General features: G+C 44.4%; 1 protein-coding gene across 3 annotated transcripts in view; it reads left to right on the top strand.

Annotated features, from left to right (window-relative positions):
- The first annotated feature begins 2,665 nt into the window (after positions 1–2,665).
- LOC112257051 (probable E3 ubiquitin-protein ligase MID2) overlaps positions 2,666–23,518 on the top strand; it is a 213,253-nt gene continuing 192,400 nt past the window's right edge. For 2 of the 3 annotated variants that reach the window (XM_042326121.1, XM_042326119.1), the window contains exon 1: positions 2,666–3,067. The gene's annotated coding sequence lies outside the window, so the exon portion shown is untranslated. Of the gene's footprint in view, positions 3,068–3,134; positions 3,322–23,518 lie in introns of those variants that run through there. The other variant, XM_042326120.1, reaches the window with a different exon arrangement.

The raw sequence follows: 23,518 nt of genomic DNA, 5'->3' as shown, positions 1-23,518 counted from the left end.
CCCGTCATGAAGTCCAGGATCCAGTTGCCAAATCCTGATTTTGAATTTAGTTCAGTTTGATTGAGATTTTTTTAAGAACAGGCATAATCACATTCCCATGCAAAGGAAATACTTGCAACCAAGGACAAATCCTTTTTACACGCGACGTGCTTCAGCACTTGGTGGTCCCGTTCTGTGAATTTGTGTGGCCTACCACTTCATGGCTGAGCCGTTGTTGCTGCTAGACGTTTCACTTCACAACAACAGCACTTACAGTTGACCGGGCAAGCTTTAGCAGGCAAGAAATTTGACGAAATGACTTGTTGGAAAGGTGGAATCCAGTGCCACACTGAAAGTCAGTGAGCTCTTCAGTAGAGTCCATTCTACTGTCAATGTTTGTCGGATCCACTCATTGAAGGGGTGTCCACATACTATGTATACAAAAGTAGTATATCTCTACTATACTACACTATGTTTATCAAATTTGTGGATTTGAAGGGATATATATACACACACAGTTGAAGTCGGAAGTTTACATACACCTTAGCCAGATACATTTAAACTCAGTTTTTCACAATTCCTGAAATTCAATCTGCGTAAAAAGTCCCGGTCTTCGGTCAGTTAGGATCACCACTTTATCTTAAGAATGTGAAATGTCATAATAATAGTAGAGAGAATAATTTATTTCAGCTTTAATTTCTTTCATTACATTCCCAGTGGGTCAGAAGTTTACAAACTCTCAATTAGTATTTGGTAACATTGCCTTTAAATTATGGAACTTGGGTCAAATGTTTCGGGTAGCCTTCCACAAGCTTCCCACAATAAGTTGGGTGAAGTTTGGCCCATTCCTCCTGACAGAGCTGGTGGAACTGAGACAGGTTTGTAGGCCTCCTTGCTCGCACACGCTTTTTCAGTTCTGCCGACAAATGTTCTATAGGATTGAGGTCAGGGCTTTATGATGGCCCCTCCAATACCTTGACTTCGTTGTCCTTAAGCCACAACTTTGGAAGTATGCTTGGGGTCATTGTCCATTTGGAACCAAGCTTTTTCTTTCCTCATGATGCCATCTATTTTGTGAAGTGCACCAGTCCCTCCTGCAGCAAAACACCCCCACAACATCATGCTGCCACCCCCGTGCTTCACGGCTGGGATGGTGTTCTTCGGCTTGCAAGCATCCCCCTTTTTTCCCCAAACATAACGATGGTCATTATAGCCAAACAGTTGTATTTTTGTTTCATCAGACCAGAGGACATTTCTCCCAAAAAATATGATTTTGTCCCCATGTGCAGTTGCAAACCATAGTCTGACTTTTTTATAGCGGTTTTGGAGCAGTGGCTTCTTCCTTGCTGAGCATCCTTTCAGGTTATGTCGATATAGGACTCGTTTTATCTTGGATATAGATATTTTTGTACCTGTTTCCTCCAGCATCTTCACATGGTCCTTTGCTGTTGTTCTGGGATTGATTTGCACTTTTCGCACCAAAGTACATTCATCTCTAGGAGACCGAACGTGTCTCCTTCCTGAGCGGTATGATGGCTGCGTGGTCCCATGGTGTTTATACTTGCGTACTATTGTTTGTACAGATGAACGTGGTACCTTCAGGCGTTTGGAAATTGCTCCCAAGGATGAACCAGACTTGTGGAGGTCTACAATTTTTTTATGAGGTCTTAGCGGATTTATTTTGATTTTCCCATGATGTCAAGCAAAGAGGCACTGCGTTTGAAGGTAGGCCTTGAAATTCATCCACAGGTACACCTCCAATTGACTCAAATGATGTCAATTAGCCTATCAGAAGCTTCTAAAGCCATGACATCCTTGTCTGGAATTTTCCAAGCTGTTTAAAGGCACAGTCAACTTAGTGTATGTAAACTTCTGACCCACTGGAATTGTGATACAGTGAATTATCAGTGAAATAATCTGTTTGTGGAGTGGTTGAAAAATGAGTTTTAATGACTCCAACCTAAGTGGATGTAAACTTCTGACTTCAACTGTATTTTTTTTTTACATTTATTTAACTAGGCAAGTCAGTTAAGAAGAAATTCTTATTTTCAATGACGGCCTAGGAACAGCAGGTTAACTGTACCTTGTCAGCTCGGGGGTTTGAACTTGCAACCTTCTAGTTACTAGTCCAACGCACTAACCACTGGGCTACCCTGCCACCCCATTTATATATACATACATTCTTAATAAAGGAAGAGAAGCTTAGACCTTAGAGAGATAGAGAGAGAGAGATTTGCTGGTGACCTGCTACGACATCGACATGCATTAATTTATGTCAGATGGCTACTGCATCTGCTATTCAGATATACAGTTGGAGGCTCATTCGTTAAAATTACATCAGAATATTTTGTATAAAGAGAATTATTATATTGTTACATTATAGGAGTAACTCTGGTCGGCGTGAAACAGACTTCCTCACCTGAACGTCAACTATTGGATGGAGCGACTTTGGACCCCCCCCCCCAGTAAATTTCGATCGGTCCCTAACTGCGTTAAACTTCCATTACCTTTATTGCATCATACAGTAGAGTTCCATTAGATTATAATAAGGGTTAGTAGCCCACCGTAGACCTATCATCGTCATTAGAGGACGAGGGAATTCCATTGTCATTAACGATCCCATCAATTCCATTAAGTTGACATTTACAGTGATGGGTCGGAGGGGAGGTTAGGGGTTGGTTACAATGGATCTCTCTACTGCCCAGTGTGGCTAGAGCAGTCCGCCTGCCTGCGCTGCGCTTGTGGAACCCGATTTGTTTCTTTGGCTTTTCGCATTGTATTGGTAGGAGGAGCTGCTTTCCTGTGATTGTCTGCCTCTTCTCTCTCTCTCTTAGCAGGTTTCTCATTTTTCCAAAGTTAAATATTCAAGTCTGTGAGCTCTCACAGACGGTGGGTGCCTGCGCCGCCGGCGAGGTTTGCCGTTGCTTGCGTCGAAAGCGAGCGGAACAGAACAGAACAGAACGGAGCGACGCTGTTTGTGGCACATAACCGAGGCTCTTCCACTTGTGTTCGATCCAAGTGTTTCTTAACTTCGATTTCGACTGCTTTCAAGATGACAGAAGAAAAGAATGTTGGGCATATAAAGCTGGTAGGTGCCTCCAACCCCTCCCATCGCGCTGTCTCAGTGAGTGAGTGTCGGTCGGTGTCAGGTTTATTCTGCAGCGCTTGGTGGGGGAAAGCGAGTCTGATAATTTAACTGGGAGAAGACAGTAGGCGACTTTTGCTATTATTGGGAAATCACTACATAACATTCTCCTATTTGTGTTAGTCTTTCGCTTTATGAGAGAGAGGATCTGCATCAGTGAGAAGAGTTGACAGACAATCAGAATATATATGTCAGAGGTATGCTGGCTGTTATTGAAATAATCTACACCGGAATGCATTATAACTTTAAATAGACCGATCGAATATAACTTTATTTTATTCCATTATATTCTATTGTAAATAGATGTTGTAAGGTTCCGCTGGATCCAGTGTTTGTTTTGCCAATCGAAGGATTGTGTTGATCGGTTGTTGTGTTGTGCTGGCTATAGCCTATAGCTTATTAACGAAACAAACAACAACCCAATTGCACGTGTATGCTATGTGGGGTAATGATTTGTGCCATTGGCATAGCCGGAATGTCATTTGATTAATAACAGTGGCAATTATGGATTGTCATTCCAATGATCAATAGAATATAATGATTCAATGGTCAATAGCTAGCTGTTATCACCTCGCGCCTTTGGAATGTGTGGTTTGTCATGATGTGCCATTTAGTGGACAATAGCCTTGTTGTCTGACTGAAGCATATGCTACTGTTAGTACAAAGGCCGGCAGATGGCGATATTGAGTAGTTTTAATTTTACCCTCCAAAACGCATTGTATGCAGCTGTCAATACATTCGTATCCCTCGTGGACTGGTTCGTAGCTAAAACATTCTCCATTCAGGCTGCATAGGCTTTGATTTCCTCAACTTTATTTAATGGTGAGAAAAAGAAAAAAAAGGCAAAATATGCCTACTTTCCGTATGAAACAATGTTACACCACCATGATAGGGTGGCTAAATGCTCATCTCGGATGTTGTGTAAAACGCATTCAGCCAATCAGGTTGCAGCAGTCTGTTTTTTCACCGTAATGCTTCCAACACACGGACATGGTTTTTGCGCAAAATTGTACACAGCATCATCTGGATATATATGCAACAAGAGATCAACGTTCACTCTCTGCTACCATTTCTGTCAAGCCATCTACACATACAGTTTGACACATACTTTGGATAAATCCAACCTATGGACCACACCGAACGCACTGCCTCTGCCTCTGCAACACAATGCTGCAGTTGCAGTGCGTTCGGTGTGGTCCATAGGTTGGATTTATCCAAAGTATGTGTCAAACTATGTGTTTCATTAGAAATGAATGTAATTCTGGTGTACCAAAATGAAATTAAACTGTCGGTGTGTTCGAAGCGTAACCTGTGTCCCATTAGTGGACACCAAGACTGTTCTCAGGGCACGTCTGCCGGTTTTTACTAGCAGAAGAGACTTTTCGTAGCAGGTTAAGAGAATGTACACAGAAAATTAGGAGAATTAACATGGCAGGTTAGGAGAATTAGGTAAAGGTTAAGCTAAAATGCTAAGATTGTCCCCGACATGACTCAAACATATCCTAGGTAAAACCAGGTCTGCCCTGAGAACAGTGCTGGTTTCCACTAATGTGATGCCAATAAAAGAAACATGCATAAAATAAACAGAATCCCTAGGGGCGTCAGGTAGCCAAGGGAGAATTAATTAGGTAGCCTAGAGGCGGCAGGTAAGCCAGGGGCGGCAGGTAGCGTAGGGATAATTAATTAGGTAGCCTAGGGAGGCAGGTAATAGCCCAGGGGAGGCAGGTAATAGCCCAGGGGCAGCACGTAATAGCCCAGTGGAGGCAGGTAATAGCCTAGGGGAGGCAGGTAATAGCCTAGGGGAGGCAGGTAATAGCCCAGGGGCGGCAGGTAATAGCCCAGGGGCGGCAGGTAATAGCCCAGGGGCCGCAGGTAGCCCAGGGGAGGCAGGTAATATCCCCGGGTTGGCAGGTAGCCCAGGGGTTAGAGCGTTGGGCCAGTAACCAAAAGATTGCTGGATCGATTTCCCAAGCTGACAAGGTAAAAAATATTTTGTTCTGCCCCTGAACGAGGCAGTTAACCCACTGTTCCCTGGTAGGCAGTTGTTGTAAATAGGATTTTTTTTAATAGTTTCAACCTGATTGGCTTAACACCATACATAACACCCAGGATTTGCATTTAGGCAGTCTAGCATGTTGATGGAAAATGGTGTTTCATAAGGAAAATGTCTTTCCGCCTTCTCGCCATTAAATAAAGTAAAGGAGGAAATCGATCCCTATGCAGCCTGAATGTACGTTTTTTTACGAGGGATACAAATGTATTGCTGGCTGCATACAATGCATTTGGATGGTAAAATGAATATGACTCAATGTCGCCACCTGCTGGCCTTTGGGCTCGGCTACTGTACGGTTCGGCGGCTTGTGTTTTACGTTGCTGAAGATTGTAAATCAAAGCATATGTCAGATGTTGCTAAAATATTATGTTAATTGGTGACATTTTAGATAAGCAATCGAGCTCAATAAGGTTTGACTTTTAAAATCAAAACTCATACAGTCAGCAGAGTCCTGTAGTAAATCTGTGGCGTAGAAAACAGTCCGAGTTCCACTGCTCAGTGCTCGAGTACGGTCAGCGGCACTCTCCCAGTTAATAACACTCATGTTGAAAATGTCATGTTGATTTGAATTTAACTTGTAGATCTAATTCTCACACATTAGTTTATATGGGCTCCACAAGATTATAATAATAATAGGATTGACCACGGTTTTAAGGAATTGTATTCTGTTCTTGTGTTGTTGTTGTTGTACACGCAGACTACTTCCTGTTGATCTCTTGCCAGGTCCCCCCTTGCAAAGGGTCCTTTCCTGGTTACATTTTTTTTTTTTTTTTTAAATCAGAATAATCACCAGATCTGGACAATGTGGTGATGTTGAAGTATTGGATCACTTTATGGGTAATTGAGTAGAACATCATATTAGCAGCCGTCATGATTTGATACGTATCTGGAGGATTAGCATGATACTGGTGCATGCAGTGGAGGCTGGTGAAGGGGAGGACAGCTCATAATAATGTCTGGAACGCCGTGAATGGAATGGCATCAAAGACATGGAAACCATGTGTATTTTTAATGTATGGATACCATTCCACTCCAGTCATTACCACGAGTCCGTCCTCCCCAATTAAGGTGCCACCAACCTCCTGTGGCTGCATGCCCTACAGTATAATCTGTACAAAAAAAATACAGCTAATGCTTCAGTACATTTTTTTTAAACATAATGTTGAATTAAATACAAATAATGAATTGTCCTGTGGTCCCTTACGGTTATAACCACTTCCCTCTTTTTGTTTTCCTTCTTCCACGAAAAGGTCCTATTATCCTGGCCTATTATCCTGGCCTTTATCCTGGCCTATTATCCTGGCCTTTTATCCTGGCCTATTATCCTGGCCTATTATCCTGGCCTTTTATCCTGACTTATTATCCTGGCCTTTTATCCTGACTTATTATCCTGGCCTTTTATCCTGGCCTATTATCCTGGCCTTTTATCCTGGCCTATTATCCTGGCCTATTATCCTGGCCTTTTATCCTGACTTATTATCCTGGCCTTTTATCCTGACTTATTATCCTGGCCTTTTATGCTGACTTATTATCCTGGCCTTTTATCCTGACTTATTAGCCTGGCCTTTTATCCTGGCCTATTATCCTGGCCTTTTATGCTGACTTATTATCCTGGCCTTTTATCCTGACTTATTATCCTGGCCTTTTATCCTGGCCTATTATCCTGGCCTATTATCCTGGCCTATTATCCTGGCCTTTTATCCTGGCCTAATATCCTGGCCTATTATCCTGGCCTATTATCCTAACTTATTATCCTGGCCTTTTATCTGGGCCTATTTTCCTGCCCTGTTGCATCTGAGCACTGTTTAGATCAATTGCTGTTTTACTACAACCGAGCAGGTCATACAGTATTTCTAGATTGAATGTATCATTATATCTCTTCTCTCTGTATAGTCTGAGAGAGAACAACTAACCAAATCCAGTATCCCCATAACAGCCAATCAGTGTCTGTCTAAAGAGGCAGCTGTGGACTGTACTGTAGAGTGTATTAGGTTAGTGCCGTGGCTCCAGTCCAGCTGTGGACTGTACTGTGGACTGTACTGTAGAGTGTATTAGGTTAGAGTGCCGTGGCTCAAGCCCAGCTGTGGACTGTACTGTGGACTGTACTGTGGACTGTACTGTAGAGTGTATTAGGTTAGAGTGCCGTGGCTCCAGCCCTGCTGTGGACTGTACTGTGGACTGTACTGTGGACTGTACTGTGGACTGTACTGTAGAGTGTATTAGGTTAGAGTGCCGTGGCTCCAGCCCTGCTGTGGACTGTACTGTGGACTGTACTGTTGAGTGGATTAGAGTAGCTGGCGAAAGTATTCACCCTCCTTGGCATTTTTTCCTATTTTGTTGCCTTACAACCTGGAATTAAAATGGATGTTTTGGGGGTTTGTATAATTTGATTTACACAACATGCCTACCACTTTGAAGACGCAAAATATTTTTGGGGGGTGAAACAAACAAGAAATAAGACAAAAAAATGGAAAACTTGAGCGTGCATAACCATTCACCCCCCAAAGTCAATACTTTGTAGAGCCACCTTTTGCCGCAATTACAGCTGCAAGTCTCTTGGGGTATGTCTCCATAAACTTGGCACATCTAGCCACTGACATTTTTGCCCATTCCTCAAGGCAAAACTGCTCCAGCTCCTACAAGTTGGATGGGTTCCGCTGGTGTACAGCAATCCTTAAATCATACCACAGATTCTCAATTGGATTGATGTCTGGGCTTTGACTAGGCCATTCCAAGACATTTAAATGTTACCCCTTAAACCACTCCAGTCTTGCTTTAGCTCTATGCTTAGGGTCATTGTCCTGCTGGAAGGTGAACCTCCGTTCCAGTCTCAAATCTCTGGAAGACTCAAACAGGTTTCCCTCAAGAATTTCCCTGTATTTTCAAGAATTTCCCATCATTCCTTCAATTCTGACCAGTTTATCAGTCCCTGCCAATGAAAAACATCCCCACAGCATGATGCAGCCAACACCATGCTTCACTGTGGGGATGGTATTCTTAGGGTGATGGGAGGTGCTGGGTTTGCGACAGACATAACGTTTTCCTTGATGGCCAAAAATCTACATTTTAGTCTCATCTGACCAGAGTACCTTCTTCCATATGTTTGGGGAGTCTCCCACATACATTTTGGCAAACACCAAACGTGTTTGCTTATTTTTTTCTTGAAGCAATGTCTTTTTTTCTGGCCACTCTTCCATAAAGCCCAGCTCTGTACAGTGTACGGCTCAAAGTGGTCCTATGGACAGATACTCCAATCTCCACTATGGAGCTTTGCAGCTCCTTCAGGGTTAACTTTGGTCTCTTTGTTGCCTCTCTGATTAATTCCCTCCTTGTCTGGTCTGTGAGTTTTGGTGGGCGGCACTCTCTTGGCAGGTTTGTTGTGGTGCCATATTCTTTCCATTTTTAAATAAAAGATTTAATGGTGCTCTGTGGGATGTTCAAAGTTTCTGATATTTTTTTATAACCCAACCCTGATCTGTACTTCACAACTTTGTCCCTGACCTGTTTGAAGAGCTCATTGGTCTTCATGATGCCACTTGCTTGGTGGTTCCCCTTGATTTGTGGTGTTGCAGACTCTGGGGCCTTTCAGAACAGGTGTATATGTACTGAGATCATGTGACCGATCATGTGACACTTAGATTGCACACAGGTGCACTTTATTTGACTAATTATGTGACTTCTGAAGGTAATTGGTTTCACCAGATCTTATTTAGAGGTGTCCTATGGGGTGAATACATGCACCACTTTTCTTTTTTGTCTTTTATATCATTTTTTGAAACAAGTTATTTTTTAATATCACCAATTTGGACTATTTTGTGTATGTCCATTACATGAAATCCAAATAAAAATCAATTTAAATTACAGGTTGTAATGCAACAAAATAGGAAAATAATGGCAAGGGGGATGAATACCTTTGCACGGCACTGTTGGTTAGGTTGCCGTGGTCCCAGCCCTGCTACAGCAGTGTAGGCTATTACTATACCCTCCCCCCTTCTCGCTCTCCTAGCGTTACATGACAACCCTCTTTAGCTCAGTTTCACATCAGACAAATCAGACTTGTCGTTCGTATTTCAAACCCTAACAAACAAGCTCAAACAAAGAGGTACTGATGACTAGCTTGTTATAAAACGTTTCAGTTTGAATTCAACGCACAGTAGGCTGCGTCCCAAGTGGTACCATATAGCCTATACTGTATAGAGCCCTATGGGCCCTGGTCAAAAGTAGTGCACTATGTAGGGAACAAGGTGCCGTTTTGGGGGCACAACCTGCTCTCTCTGTACTCAGTAAGGGCGTTAGAGAAGGAGATGGACTGCCACTGTGCTCAGGCAGAAAACGGTGTGTGGTCTGTCCCTGTTTGGCTTCAATATCGCCCTGTTATTGTTGTTGGGGGGGGCTGTTGAATAAACACTTCAGGGGACAGTCAGGGGACTTGGGTGGATCAACTGATACGTTAAAAAGCTTCTATTGTTGTTGACCCTTGAGATACATACTGTTCTGTATGCAGTGCATACAGTATACAGAAGTGCCTCTGGTATAACAGCTGTGCTGAACCTTGAGATACATACTGTTCTGTATGCAGTGCATACAGTATACAGAAGTGCCTCTGGTATAACAGCTGTGCTGAACCTTGAGATACATACTGTTCTGTATGCAGTGCATACAGTATACAGAAGTGCCTCTGGTATAACAGCTGTGCTGAACCTTGAGATACATACTGTTCTGTATGCAGTGCATACAGTGTACAGAAGTGCCTCTGATATAACAACTGAAATGTATACGTCTGAAATGGCACCCTATTCCCTACATAGTGCACTACTTTTGACCAGGGCCCAATGGCACCCTATTCCCTACATAGTGCACTACTTTTGACCAGAGCCCTATAGAACCCTATTCCCTACATAGTGCACTACTTTTGACCTGGGCCCATAAATAGTAGGAGAAGCAGAATAATACTTTATTGGGTGCCATTTAGGACAACCCCAGGACAGAAGTGCCTCTGATATGACGGCTGAAACAAAGTTACAGTTCTGTAGATGTGGGTAGTGTTTTTATACCTTGATGAGAGAATTGGTTATGGTTGGAGCCAAATGGATAAGGGATGATTTATCTATCCTGTTTAGCCTAGCTAACATCGCAACAGGGGGCTGATGGGGTCCACACACACACACACACACACACACACACACACACACACACACACACACACACACACACACACACACGCACACACACACACACACACACACACACACACACACACACACACACACACACACACAACGCACACACACACACACGCACACACACGCACACAAAACGCGCACACACGCGCACACACACGCACGCACACACACACAACGCGCGTGCACACACACACGCGCACGCACACACACACACACAACGCGCGTGCACACACACACACACACACACACCCACACACACACACACTTAATGACAAGACTAATGTCTCACTACTAGGGCTGTGGAGGTCATGAAATGTTGTCAGCCGGTGATTGTCAAGCAAATAGCTGCCGTTCTCACAGTAATTGACCCCGTTAATTAACATAAACACATTTAAAATCTCCTGACGAACCACACAAAGCCACTGATGCTGATCTTTGGGAACATCTACATATTAAATCTATTTAATATAGTCTACACCATCACAGTAAATCCATGATTTATTTTAGACAGGTCTAAAGAAGCATTATAATGAGAAAAAATGTAGTCTATTTTCAGAAGAACAGAATCGCATACTCTTGAGTTTTCCTTATGTTAGGTCCTGATGTGGCTATGCCATACAGTATGTCTGTGGGCTACACTACTTCATTTAGCAGGCAAGATTTACTTAGAATTATGTGGTATAATGTTTTATAGTATAAAGAATAGAAATGAACATAACTGAATAAAATACAAAGGATATATTCTACAAACGATAGCGCACATCTGAACACACGGTGTTGAGAGGTTGACAAAGAAACATAGTTATTTATGCCGTTTTAGTTGTGATACAAACGTTGGGCTGGAGGAGTACCAGAGGAAGTGTTGGGCTCCCAAACGTTGGGCTGGAGGAGTACCAGAGGAAGTGTAAGGCTCCCAAACATTGGGCTGGAGGAGTACCAGAGGAAGTGTAAGGCTCCCAAACATTGGGCTGGAGGAGTACCAGAGGAAGTGTAAGGCTCCCAAACGTTGGGCTGGAGGAGTACCAGAGGAAGTGTAAGGCTCCCAAACGTTGGGCTGGAGGAGTACCAGAGGAAGTGTTGGGCTCCCAAACGTTGGGCTGGAGGAGTACCAGTGGAAGTGTTGGGCTCCCAAACGTTGGGCTGGAGGAGTACCAGAGGAAGTGTTGGGCTCCCAAACGTTGGGCTGGAGGAGTACCAGAGGAAGTGTTGGGCTCCCAAACGTTGGGCTGGAGGAGTACCAGTGGAAGTGTTGGGCTCCCAAACGTTGGGCTGGAGGAGTACCAGTGGAAGTGTTGGGATCCCAAACGTTGGGCTGGAGGAGTACCAGAGGAAGTGTAAGGCTCCCAAACGTTGGGCTGGAGGAGTACCAGAGGAAGTGTAAGGCTCCCAAACGTTGGGCTGGAGGAGTACCAGAGGAAGTGTTGGGCTCCCAAACGTTGGGCTGGAGGACTTTTAATCCCAAACATTGGGCTGGAGGAGTACCAGAGGAAGTGAGGCTTTAAATGAGGAGTACCAGAGGAAAAAGGCTCACGTTGGGCTGGAGGGCACCAGAGGCTGTGGGCTCCCAAACGTTGTGTTTTTTTTACCAGTGAAGTGCAGGCTCCCAAACGTTGGGCTGGATCAGTACCAGAGGAAGTGTAAGGATCCCAACGTTGGGCTGTACCAGAGGAAGTGTAAGGCTCCCAAACGTTGGGCTGGAGGAGTACCAGTGGAAGTGTTGGGCTCCCAAACGTTGGGCTGGAGGAGTACCAGAGGAAGTGTTGGGCTCCCCGTTGGGCTGGAGGAGTACCAGAGGAAGTGTAAGGATACGTTGGGCTGAAGAACTGTACCAGAGGAATTTGGGCTCCCAAACGTTGGGCTGGAGGAGTACCAGAGGAGTGTAAGGCTACGTTGGGCTAAGTACCAGAGCAAAAGGCTCCCAAACGTTGGGCTGGAGAGTACCAGAGAAGTGTCAAGGCTCCCAAACGTTGGGCTGGATTGTACCAAGGAAGTGTAAGGCTCCCAAACGTTGGGCTGGAGGAGTACCAGAGGAAGTGTAAGGCTCCCAAACGTTGGGCTGGAGGAGTACCAGAGGAATTAATCCCAACGTTGGGCTGGAGGAGTACCAGAGGAAGTTAAGGCTCCCAAACGTTGGGCTGGAGGAGTACCAGTGGAAGTGTTGGGCTCCCAAACGTGGGCTGGAGGAGTACCAGAGGAAGTGTTGGGCTCCCAAACGTTGGGCAGTACCAGAGGAAGTGTAAGGCTCCCAACGTTGGGCTGGAGGAGTACCAGAGGAAGTGTTGGGCTCCCAAACGTTGGGCTGGAGGAGTACCAGAGGAAGTGTAAGGCTCCCAAACGTTGGGCTGGATTATACCAGAGGAAGTGTAAGGCTCCCAAACGTTGGGCTATTACCAGAGGAAGTGTAAGGCTCCCAAACGTTGGGCTGGAGGAGTACCAGAGGAAGTGTTGGGCTCCCAAACGTTGGGCTGGAAGTACCAGAGGAAGTGTAAGGCTCCCAAACGTTGGGCTTACCAGAGGAAGTGTTGGGCTCCCAAACGTTGGGCTGGAGGAGTACCAGAGGAAGTGTTGGGCTCCCAAACGTTGGGCTGGAGGAGTACCAGAGGAAGTGTAAGGCTCCCAAACGTTGGGCAGGAGGAGTACCAGAGGAAGTGTTGGGCTCCCAAACGTTGTGTTTAGACTTTTAATACATTCTAAAGCAGCATGACGTGACTTTAAATGAGGATATGAAAAAAGTCACATGAAAGGCACGAGCTGTGCTTTGTGTTTTTTTGTGTATGCAGGCTGCACACACTTCATCAGTCTCTCATTCACAATTTGACAAGCACTTGATAACATTCTCAGCAGGCCTTGAATTTCCCAGCGTCATCCCCCTTGTGTGGCCGTAATGAAGATATTGGAAGAACTGTCCACATTTACTTATCGTCAGCCAACAAGATGAGTAGGCCTAACTAACAGCAAAAGTACTAGCCTACAGTATGTCAATCTACTATCCCCTATTGTACAAAAGTTGACCTATTCTATTTTAATAAATATTGGGACATTAGTGGGATGCGATATATCTAATTAATACAACCACTAACATAAAAAAGCTTAGTTTAGCTTATAAAGCTTAGCTTATAATGTTGATAAACTATTAGGCAATTTATTTCATATTATAAGCGCAGAAATGTGCACACGGCAGTAGGCTATTAACGACAATGTTCAAAATGCAATCAATTAGCTGGAAAGCACCACTCAAAAAGTGACCGCAAATGTGATTATGCATGTAATGCTTTTATTATAGATGCATTTTATAGTTACAATTATTTCCCCTAACTTGAAAGTCACACACCTGTTGTAAAGCAGATTCATGCTCTTAATTTTAAGAAGTTATTTGGCAACTTTAGTTGTGATACAAACCTTATCGAATCATATCATTAGAAAAAGTCGCAAAACAAATGTAATCTATGCACTTAAAAAGTGAATGAAGAACACTTTTCATGCCAGCCAGGTAGGCTATACTCCTGTTGTAAAGTGAAGCAATGCGCTTAATATTAGGAAAGTTTAGAAATAAATATAGTAGGCCTAACCTATAGAAAGCTGATGGGATCCTCCTCTTTTTAATAGAGGACATCACTCTGTTTTCTCACGCAATTGCATAGCCTGTAGAAATGTTGCACAACATGAGATTAGTTTTTCGATTATATTTACATTAAGTGATTAGAGGGACAGTAGAGTGCTGAGTCCCAGGCGGTTAGAACGTTTGGTAGGCTACTAATGACCATCAGCAGCAACAGAGCTTGGAGAAGTCTAATTACTGTGACTAAATGGTCACTTGGAATTTGACTGCGGTCATGCCTCGTGACCGTCAGTGTGACGGTAATACGGTCACCGTAACAACCCTACTCACTACTCACTACACACTATGACATGGCTAGCCTCTCACTACACACTATGACATGGCTAGCCTCTCACTATGACATGGCTAACCTCTCACTATGACATGGCTAGCCTCTCACTATGACATTGCTAACCTCTCACTACACACTATGACATGGCTAACCTCTCACTATGAAATGGCTAACCTCTCACTATAACATGGCTAACCTCTCACTATGACATGGCTAACCTCTCACTATAACATAGCTAACCTCTCACTATGACATGGCTAACCTCTCAATATGACATGGCTAACTTCTCACTATGACATGGCTAACTTCTCACTATGACATGGCTAACTTCTCAATATGACATGGCTAACTTCTCACTATGACATGGCTAACTTCTCAATATGACATGGCTAACTTCTCACTATGACATGGCTAACTTCTCAATATGACATGGATAACTTCTCAATATGACATGGCTAACCTCTCACTATGACATGGCTAACTTCTCAATATGACATGGCTAACCTCTCACTATGACATGGCTAACCTTTCACTACACAGCACCAGTGACAGTAATAGGATCAGTCTTGTCTTATACAGCAGGGGCTTTCCCTCAGAGCAGACATGAATCTGATATCCTGACATGTTAACATCCCATCTCACCTATAGAGACTGTAGAGGTGTTAGTCACAGCAGAATGGGACTCTGGCCCCATCCCACCTATAGAGACTGTAGAGGTGTTAGTCACAGCAGAATGGGACTCTGGCCCCATCTCACCTATAGAGACTGTAGAGGTGTTAGTCACAGCAGAATGGGACTCTGGCCCCATCCCACCTATAGAGACTGTAGAGGTGTTAGCCACAACAGAATGGGACTCTGGCCCCATCCCACCTATAGAGACTGTAGAGGTGTTAGTCACAGCAGAATGGGACTCTGGCCCCATCTCACCTTTAGAGACTGTAGAGGTGTTCCCTCAGAGCAGACATGAATCTGGGACTGACTGTTAACATCCCATCTCACCTATAGAGACTGTAGAGGTGTTAGTCACAGCAGAATGGGACTCTGGCCCCATCCCACCTATAGAGACTGTAGAGGTGTTAGTCACAGCAGAATGGGACTCTGGCCCCATCCACCTATAGAGACTGTAGAGGTGTTAGTCACAGCAGAATGGGACTCTGGCCCCATCTCACCTATAGAGACTGTAGAGGTGTTAGTCACAGCAGAATGGGACTCTGGCCCCATCCCACCTATAGAGACTGTAGAGGTGTTAGTCACAACAGAATGGGACTCTGGCCCCATCCCACCTATAGAGACTGTAGAGGTGTTAGTCACAGCAGAATGGGACTCTGGCCCCATCTCACCTATAGAGACTGTAGAGGTGTTAGTCACAGCAGAATGGGACTCTGGCCCCATCCCACCTATAGAGACTGTAGAGGTGTTAGTCACAGCAGAATGGGACTCTGGCCCCATCCCACCTATAGAGACTGTAGAGGTGTTAGTCACAGCAGAATGGGACTCTGGCCCCATCTTACCTATAGAGACTGTAGAGGTGTTAGTCACAGCAGAATGGGACTCTGGCCCCATCTCACCTATAGAGACTGTAGAGGTGTTAGTCACAGCAGAATGGGACTCTGGCCCCATCTCACCCATCACTGCTTCTACTGTTGAGTGCTAAACTCCAACGATTCTAGTATTTCTAGTAATTCTTCAGTTTAGCAGCCCAGATAAATCATTTAGGCAGATGGTGTTGCATTGTGTTGAATGAAATCAGCATGTTCAGAACTGGGTGGTAGCTAGGCTATATAATGCTGTTAAATGAAGCAAGTACAACTCCTCTGTATTGGACAAATGTTAAGTCTGCGGATGATCAATTCTATTTAAACGCACCGTTGGTCTCAATATCTGTGCTATTATTCATTCTTATATTGTAGAGAGAACAAGTGTTTAATTTAAGCCGGATCCCACTGGATCTGGTACTTCTCCATTTTGGACTGGAACCTATTTTGGCCGGATCGGGTACCTCTCGTGGCATGAACAGTTATTGTGTAAAAATTATAATAAAAGAGCTCAAAATTATCCTGCCCCCCCCAAAAAAAAAAAATGTGGAAAAAGTAGATTTTCAGGCCGGGCCTGATATTCTAAGGGATGGTTTGGGTTGGGCCTGGCTTATGGTTTTGCAGTCTAATGTTTGAGAACAATTCGTTGGCCATGGCTGTGTGTGAGAGTCATAACTAGATTGAGATTCACTTTCTATAATTTATCTCCCTCTCTCTGCTCTTATAGACGTGAGCCTGCAACTCTCATCTCTCTGCTCTTATAGACGTGAGCCTGCAACTCTCATCTCTCTGCTCTTATAGACGTGAGCCTGCAACTCTCATCTCTCTGCTCTTATAGACATGAGCCTGCAACTCTCATCTCTCTGCTCTTATAGACATGAGCCTGCAACTCTCATCTCTCCAGTGTTGCACTTCATTATTTATTACCTATAGAATCATAGCCAGAGGAAGGAAGGGTCCTTCATCATTTATTACCTATAGAATCATAGCCAGAGGAAGGAAGGGTCCTTCATCATTTATTACCTATAGATTCATAGCCAGAGGAAGGAAGGGTCCTTCATCATGTATTACCTATAGAATCATAGCCAGAGGAAGGGTCCTTCATCATTTATTACCTATAGAATCATAGCCAGAGGAAGGAAGGGTCCTTCATCATTTATTACCTATAGAATTGCACTTCATCATTTATTACCTATAGAATCATAGCCAGAGGAAGGAAGGGTCCTTCATCATTTATTACCTATAGAATCATAGCCAGAGGAAGGAAGGGTCCTTCATCATTTATTACCTATAGAATCATAGCCAGAGGAAGGGTCCTTCATCATTTATTACCTATAGAATCATAGCCAGAGGAAGGAAGGGTCCTTCATCATTTATTACCTATAGAATCATAGCCAGAGGAAGGAAGGGTCCTTCATCATGTATTACCTATAGAATCATAGCCAGAGGAAGGGTCCTTCATCATTTATTACCTATAGAATCATAGCCAGAGGAAGGAAGGGTCCTTCATCATTTATTACCTATAGAATCATAGCCAGAGGAAGGAAGGGTCCTTCATCATTTATTACCTATAGAATCATAGCCAGAGGAAGGAAGGGTCCTTCATCATTTATTACCTATAGAATCATAGCTGCGCAAAAGGTTCTGGAGGAGCGTCAGAACACCCGATTTAATTTAAATAAATTTGCTAAAGTTATAGAACTACTGCTGTCTATTCAGAAAGAAATTAAATAATTCAGAAAAGCCTACAAAACTATTAGAAGGACTATCATCTATCCACAGAGGATCAATAGCTTTTTTTCTATTTTTATTGTAGGATTGTAGCCCAATAACAAGGCATAGCCTAACAGTGGTGGTTGGTGCTGTTTAAGATGAGGGAGACTGTTTTTGTTTTTTTCTTGAGCACGGCATATTTCTATTACAGCTTATTGGATGACTGTCATTCATATTCCATTCATCCAGTTCAATGTAACAGTGATAGGTTTAGGTTACTGTCATTCATATTCACCCAGTTCAATGTGACAGTGACAGGTTTAGGTTACTGTCATTCATATTCACCCAGTTCAATGTGACAGTGACAGGTTTAGGTTACTGTCATTCATATTCCATTCACCCAGTTCAATGTGACAGTGACAGGTTTAGGTTACTGTCATTCATATTCCATTCACCCAGTTCAATGTAACAGTGACAGGTTTAGGTTACTGTCATTCATATTCCATTCACCCAGTTCAATGTAACAGTGACAGGTTTAGGTTACTGTCATTCATATTCACCCAGTTCAATGTAACAGTGATAGGTTTAGGTTACTGTCATTCATATTCACCCAGTTCAATGTAACAGTGACAGGTTTAGGTTACTGTCATTCATATTCACCCAGTTCAATGTAACAGTGATAGGTTTAGGTTACTGTCATTCATATTCACCCAGTTCAATGTAACAGTGACAGGTTTAGGCTACTACACGATACTAACATTTTCCCTAAACCCATCATGAGGTTGCTACAACTTAACCTTTTGAATGAAAGTTCATCAACTCATATAAAATGACATAGAAATGCATTTATAAAAGGCAGAGTTTGTCCCAGAACCTAAATATACTAAAATGATTAGTTTTGTTGATCCCTGCCTACAGACAGAAACTAAAACAAGAAGCTCCCACGCTGAGGTCTGTCCAACGCTGGTCCGACCAAGCTGACTCCACACTCCAAGACTGCTTCCATCACGTGGACTGGGAGATGTTTCGTATTGCGTCAGACAACAACATTGACGAATACGCTGATTCGGTGTGCGAGTTCATTAGAACGTGCGTTGAAGATGTCGTTCCCATAGCAACGATTAAAACATTCCCTAACCAGAAACCGTGGATTGATGGCAGCATTCGTGTGGAACTGAAGGCGCGAACCACTGCTTTTAATCAGGGCAAGGTGTCTGGTAACATGACTGAATACAAACAGTGCAGCTATTCCCTCCGCAAGGCTATCAAACAAGCTAAGCGCCAGTACAGAGACAAAGTAGAATCTCAATTCAACGGCTCAGACACAAGAGGCATGTGGCAGGGTCTACAGTCAATCACGAACTACAGGAAGAAACCCAGCCCAGTCACGGACCAGGATGTCTTGCTCCCAGGCAGACTAAATAACTTTTTTGCCCGCTTTGAGGACAATACAGTGCCACTGACACGGCCTTCAACGAAAACATGCGGTCTCTCCTTCACTGCAGCCGAAGTGAGTAAGACATTTAAATGTGTTAACCCTCGCAAGGCTGCAGGCCCAGACGGCATCCCCAGCCGCGCCCTCAGAGCATGCGCAGACCAGCTGGCCGGTGTGTTTACGGACATATTCAACCAATCCCTATACCAGTCTGCTGTTCCCACATGCTTCAAGAGGGCCACCATTGTTCCTGTTCCCAAGAAAGCTAAGGTAACTGAGCTAAACGACTACCGCCCCGTAGCACTCACATCCGTCATCATGAAGTGCTTTGAGAGACTAGTCAAGGACCATATCACCTCCACCCTACCTGACACCCTTGACCCACTCCAATTTGCTTACCGCCCAAATAGGTCCACAGACGATGCAATCTCAACCACACTGCACACTGCCCTAACCCATCTGGACAAGAGGAATACCTATGTGAGAATGCTGTTCATCGACTACAGCTCGGCATTCAACACCATAGTACCCTCCAAGCTCGTCATCAAGCTCGAGACCCTGGGTCTCGACCCCGCCCTGTGCAACTGGGTACTGGACTTCCTGACGGGCCGCCCCCAGGTGGTGAGGGTAGGCAACAACATCTCCTCCCCGCTGATCCTCAACACTGGGGACCCACAAGGGTGCGTTCTGAGCCCTCTCCTGTACTCCCTGTTCACCCACGACTGCGTGGCCACGCACGCCTCCAACTCAATCATCAAGTTTGCGGACGACACAACAGTGGTAGGCTTGATTACCAACAACGACGAGACGGCCTACAGGGAGGAGGTGAGGGCCCTCGGAGTGTGGTGTCAGGAAAATAACCTCACACTCAACGTCAACAAAACTAAGGAGATGATTGTGGACTTCAGGAAACAGCAGAGGGAACACCCCCATCCACATCGATGGAACAGTAGTGGAGAGGGTAGCAAGTTTTAAGTTCCTCGGCATACACATCACAGACAAACTGAATTGGTCCACTCACACAGACAGCATCGTGAGGAAGGCGCAGCAGCGCCTCTTCAACCTCAGGAGGCTGAAGAAATTCGGCTTGTCACCAAAAGCACTCACAAACTTCTACAGATGCACAATCGAGAGCATCCTGGCGGGCTGTATCACCGCCTGGTATGGCAACTGCACCGCCCTCAACCGTAAGGCTCTCCAGAGGGTAGTGAGGTCTGCACAACGCATCACCGGGGGCAAACTACCTGCCCTCCAGGACACCTACACCACCCGATGCTACAGGAAGGCCATAAAGATCATCAAGGACATCAACCACCCAAGCCACTGCCTGTTCACCCCGCTGTCATCCAGAAGGCGAGGTGAGTACAGGTGCATCAAAGCTGGGACCGAGAGACTGAAAAACAGCTTCTATCTCAAGGCCATCAGACTGTTAAACAGCCACCACTAACATTGAGTGGCTACTGCCAACACACTGTCAATGACACTGACTCTACTCCAGCCACTTTAATAATGGGAATTGATGGGAAATGATGTAAATATATCACTAGCCACTTTAAACAATGCTACCTTATATAATGTTATTTACCCTACATTATTCATCTCATATGCATACGTAGATACTGTACTCTATATCATTGACTGCATCCTTATGTAATACATGTATCACTAGCCACTTTAACTATGCCACTTGGTTTACATACTCATCTCATATGTATATACTGTACTCGATATCATCTACTGTATCTTGCCTATGCTGCTCTGTACCATCACTCATTCATATATCCTTATGTACATATTCTTTATCCCCTTACACTGTGTATAAGACAGTAGTTTTTTTGGAATTGTTAGTTAGATTACTTGTTCGTTATTACTGCATTGTCGGAACTAGAAGCACAAGCATTTCGCTACACTCGCATTAACATCTGCTAACCATGTGTATGTGACAAATAAAATTTGATTTGATTTGATTTGATTTTGATTTGATCATGAATGGGTTGTGATGTAACAAGTCTGTGGCTCTGCCAAGTGGAGTGACATAATGTGCCCTCAGGATGCTTTCACACTCATCTCTCACTCCGGGCCATCCCTCCCTCGTTCTGCTCACTCCTTTATATAGTCACTATATATGGAATAGTGTGCAATTTGTGATGCATATTCCCTTTCCGAGCTGCTCTCTCCCACCCTGGGCCTTGTATAGGGTCAAGCAGTAGAATGGCAAACCCTGTTCACACATGTCACATCTCACTGGCAAATAAGCTTTAATGTGATTTTTATGGCTTCTGTTGATTTCCATTTAAAGATTTTGTGTGAGGAAGACGAGCCATCTGCCAGCGTAATGATACAGTATACAGTGGGTTTACTGATTGACAGTGGCAGTTAGATACCAGGGTCGAGGCAAGAATCTAGGCCAGTTGTCATGCTCAGGCTTATAGACATAGGCTGTAGCCCCCACATCTGAGGGACTGTCAGCCCATCCAGCTGGTCTGGAGAGAAACCTGTTCACAGAGGAGTCACACCAGTGTTCTGGAACCCTCCAGTGTTCTGGAACCCTCCAGTGTTCTGGAACCCTCCAGTGTTCTGGAACCCTCCAGTGTTCTGAAACAGATTCAGAGGTGAGCCGTCAATCAGGACAGGTGGGACAGAGCCTGTTTTGCAAGTTATTTTGGCATTAATTTTTGGCATTAATTTTGTAATTTTCATCTGTTTGCAAACAATGTGAGAAAAAAAAACAATCCTTGAGTTAATAAAGCCGCATACAAGCATTCTATCTTTCTTGAGAAAGGCAGCTCCAAAATGCAGGTTTTTTAGCCTGGCTCAGTGCTTCCTCAATACAGAGCGTAGGTATTGGTAATCTTCTCTAGTTGCACCGTGATTGGCTCGGTGATCTGTCACTCATGGGGACACTACGTCAATGCAGAATCTACAGGGAGAGCTTGGCAGTTCAAGCCCCCTTTGGGTGCTGACAGATTTACATTAGAAGTGCCCGTCCAAGAAGGCTCAAGGTCATTGGCCACAGACACAATGACGTCAAATCACATTATATCTACCGTAGCTTTGATTGGACTGATCATGTCAACATCATACTTTCAAAATATTGGCTATCAAGCTAGCCAAGCAGTCAGCATCATTTATCATGTTGACAATCTACTGGCAAATCCTTTTCAGGAGGGGAGAGAGCGAGAGAGAGGACTTTAGGAAAGGGAATCTGAAGATACTATCTAGAACATGAAAGGTTTATTTGGGAGAACCCTTTAAAGAACTCTTTTGGGTTCCATATAGAACCCGCTGGGGAAAGGGTTTTACATGGAACTCAAAAGGGTTCTACCTGGAACCAAAAGGATTCTACCTAGAACTAAAAAGGGTTCTACCTGGAACCAAAAGCATTCTACTTGGAACTAAAAATGGTTTTACATGGAACTCAAAAGGGTTCTACCTGGAACTAAAAGCATTCTACCTGGAACTAAAAAGGGTTTTACATGGAACCAGAAAGGGTTTTACATGGAACTCAAAAGGGTTTTACATGGAACCAGAAAGGGTTTTACATGGAACTCAAAAGGGTTTTACAAGGAACCAGAAAGGGTTCTTGAAAAGGTTCTTCCGAATGCTGGACCACTCTGTGTCATGGTACCCTGAGCCACAGAACAGGTTGGACAAAACGTTTAGGGTTCAGGTTATGGCCGGTCACACCCAACTGGTCGGACACAGATGGAGCACCAGGTTGTTCTGAAAGTTGAGGAGTTTCCATCAGCAGAAGCTGAGGCTGAAATGGTTCCCTACCGCCGTGTGGCAGTTAACAGCCAGCTGCTGTGTGTTCTTCCAGCAGGGTCCACCCTATAACATGTGTTTCCCATGATCTCACCTGGCAACACCGCCTCAGCTTGCCCCAGAGCCCTTTCCCCTGGGTACAGTATACCGCCTGGCTGGAGGAACTCACCACCCACCTCCTGTGTGTCTGGTGTGTGTGTGTGTGTGTGTGTGTGTGTGTGTGAGTGAGACAAACATATAAAAGGTAACTACATGGAATGCACAACAGAGGCTTGTTATGTGTGCTGGCCTGCGCTGCATACACTCACTCTTGTAAAACATAGATTACACACACTAACACACACACACACACTAACACACACACACACACACACACACACACACACACACACACACACACACACACACACACACACACACACACACACACACACACACACACACACACACTAACAGTAATGGCAATGCTCAAACAGAAGGCTCTTGATACATTAATGAATGATTTCACACAGTTATGTTAATCAAATAAACAGAACACAGATGTGTATGAAACTCTCAGCTGCCAGCCGTCAAACTCAGATACAATGCATGTGTGTGTTTGTCCAAGCTCAGTTCCGGGCCAGTGAGAGCAGGTAGAAGGCTGCAGGCTGGAAGGAGGGCAGGAGGACGAGAGGGATCGAAGGAGGTGAGGGAGGGAGAGAGGACGAGAGGGATCGAAGGAAGGAGGGAGGGAGAGAGGACGAGAGGGATCGAAGGAAGGAGGGAGGGAGAGAGGACGAGAGGGATCGAAGGAAGGAGGGAGGGAGGGAGGACGAGAGGA

This window comes from Oncorhynchus tshawytscha, linkage group LG08 (assembly GCF_018296145.1).
Source record: "Oncorhynchus tshawytscha isolate Ot180627B linkage group LG08, Otsh_v2.0, whole genome shotgun sequence".
NCBI classification, from domain to species: Eukaryota; Metazoa; Chordata; class Actinopteri; order Salmoniformes; family Salmonidae; genus Oncorhynchus; species Oncorhynchus tshawytscha.
Note: the sequence above shows the minus strand (reverse complement) of the source record. Positions and strands in the feature narration are given on the sequence as shown.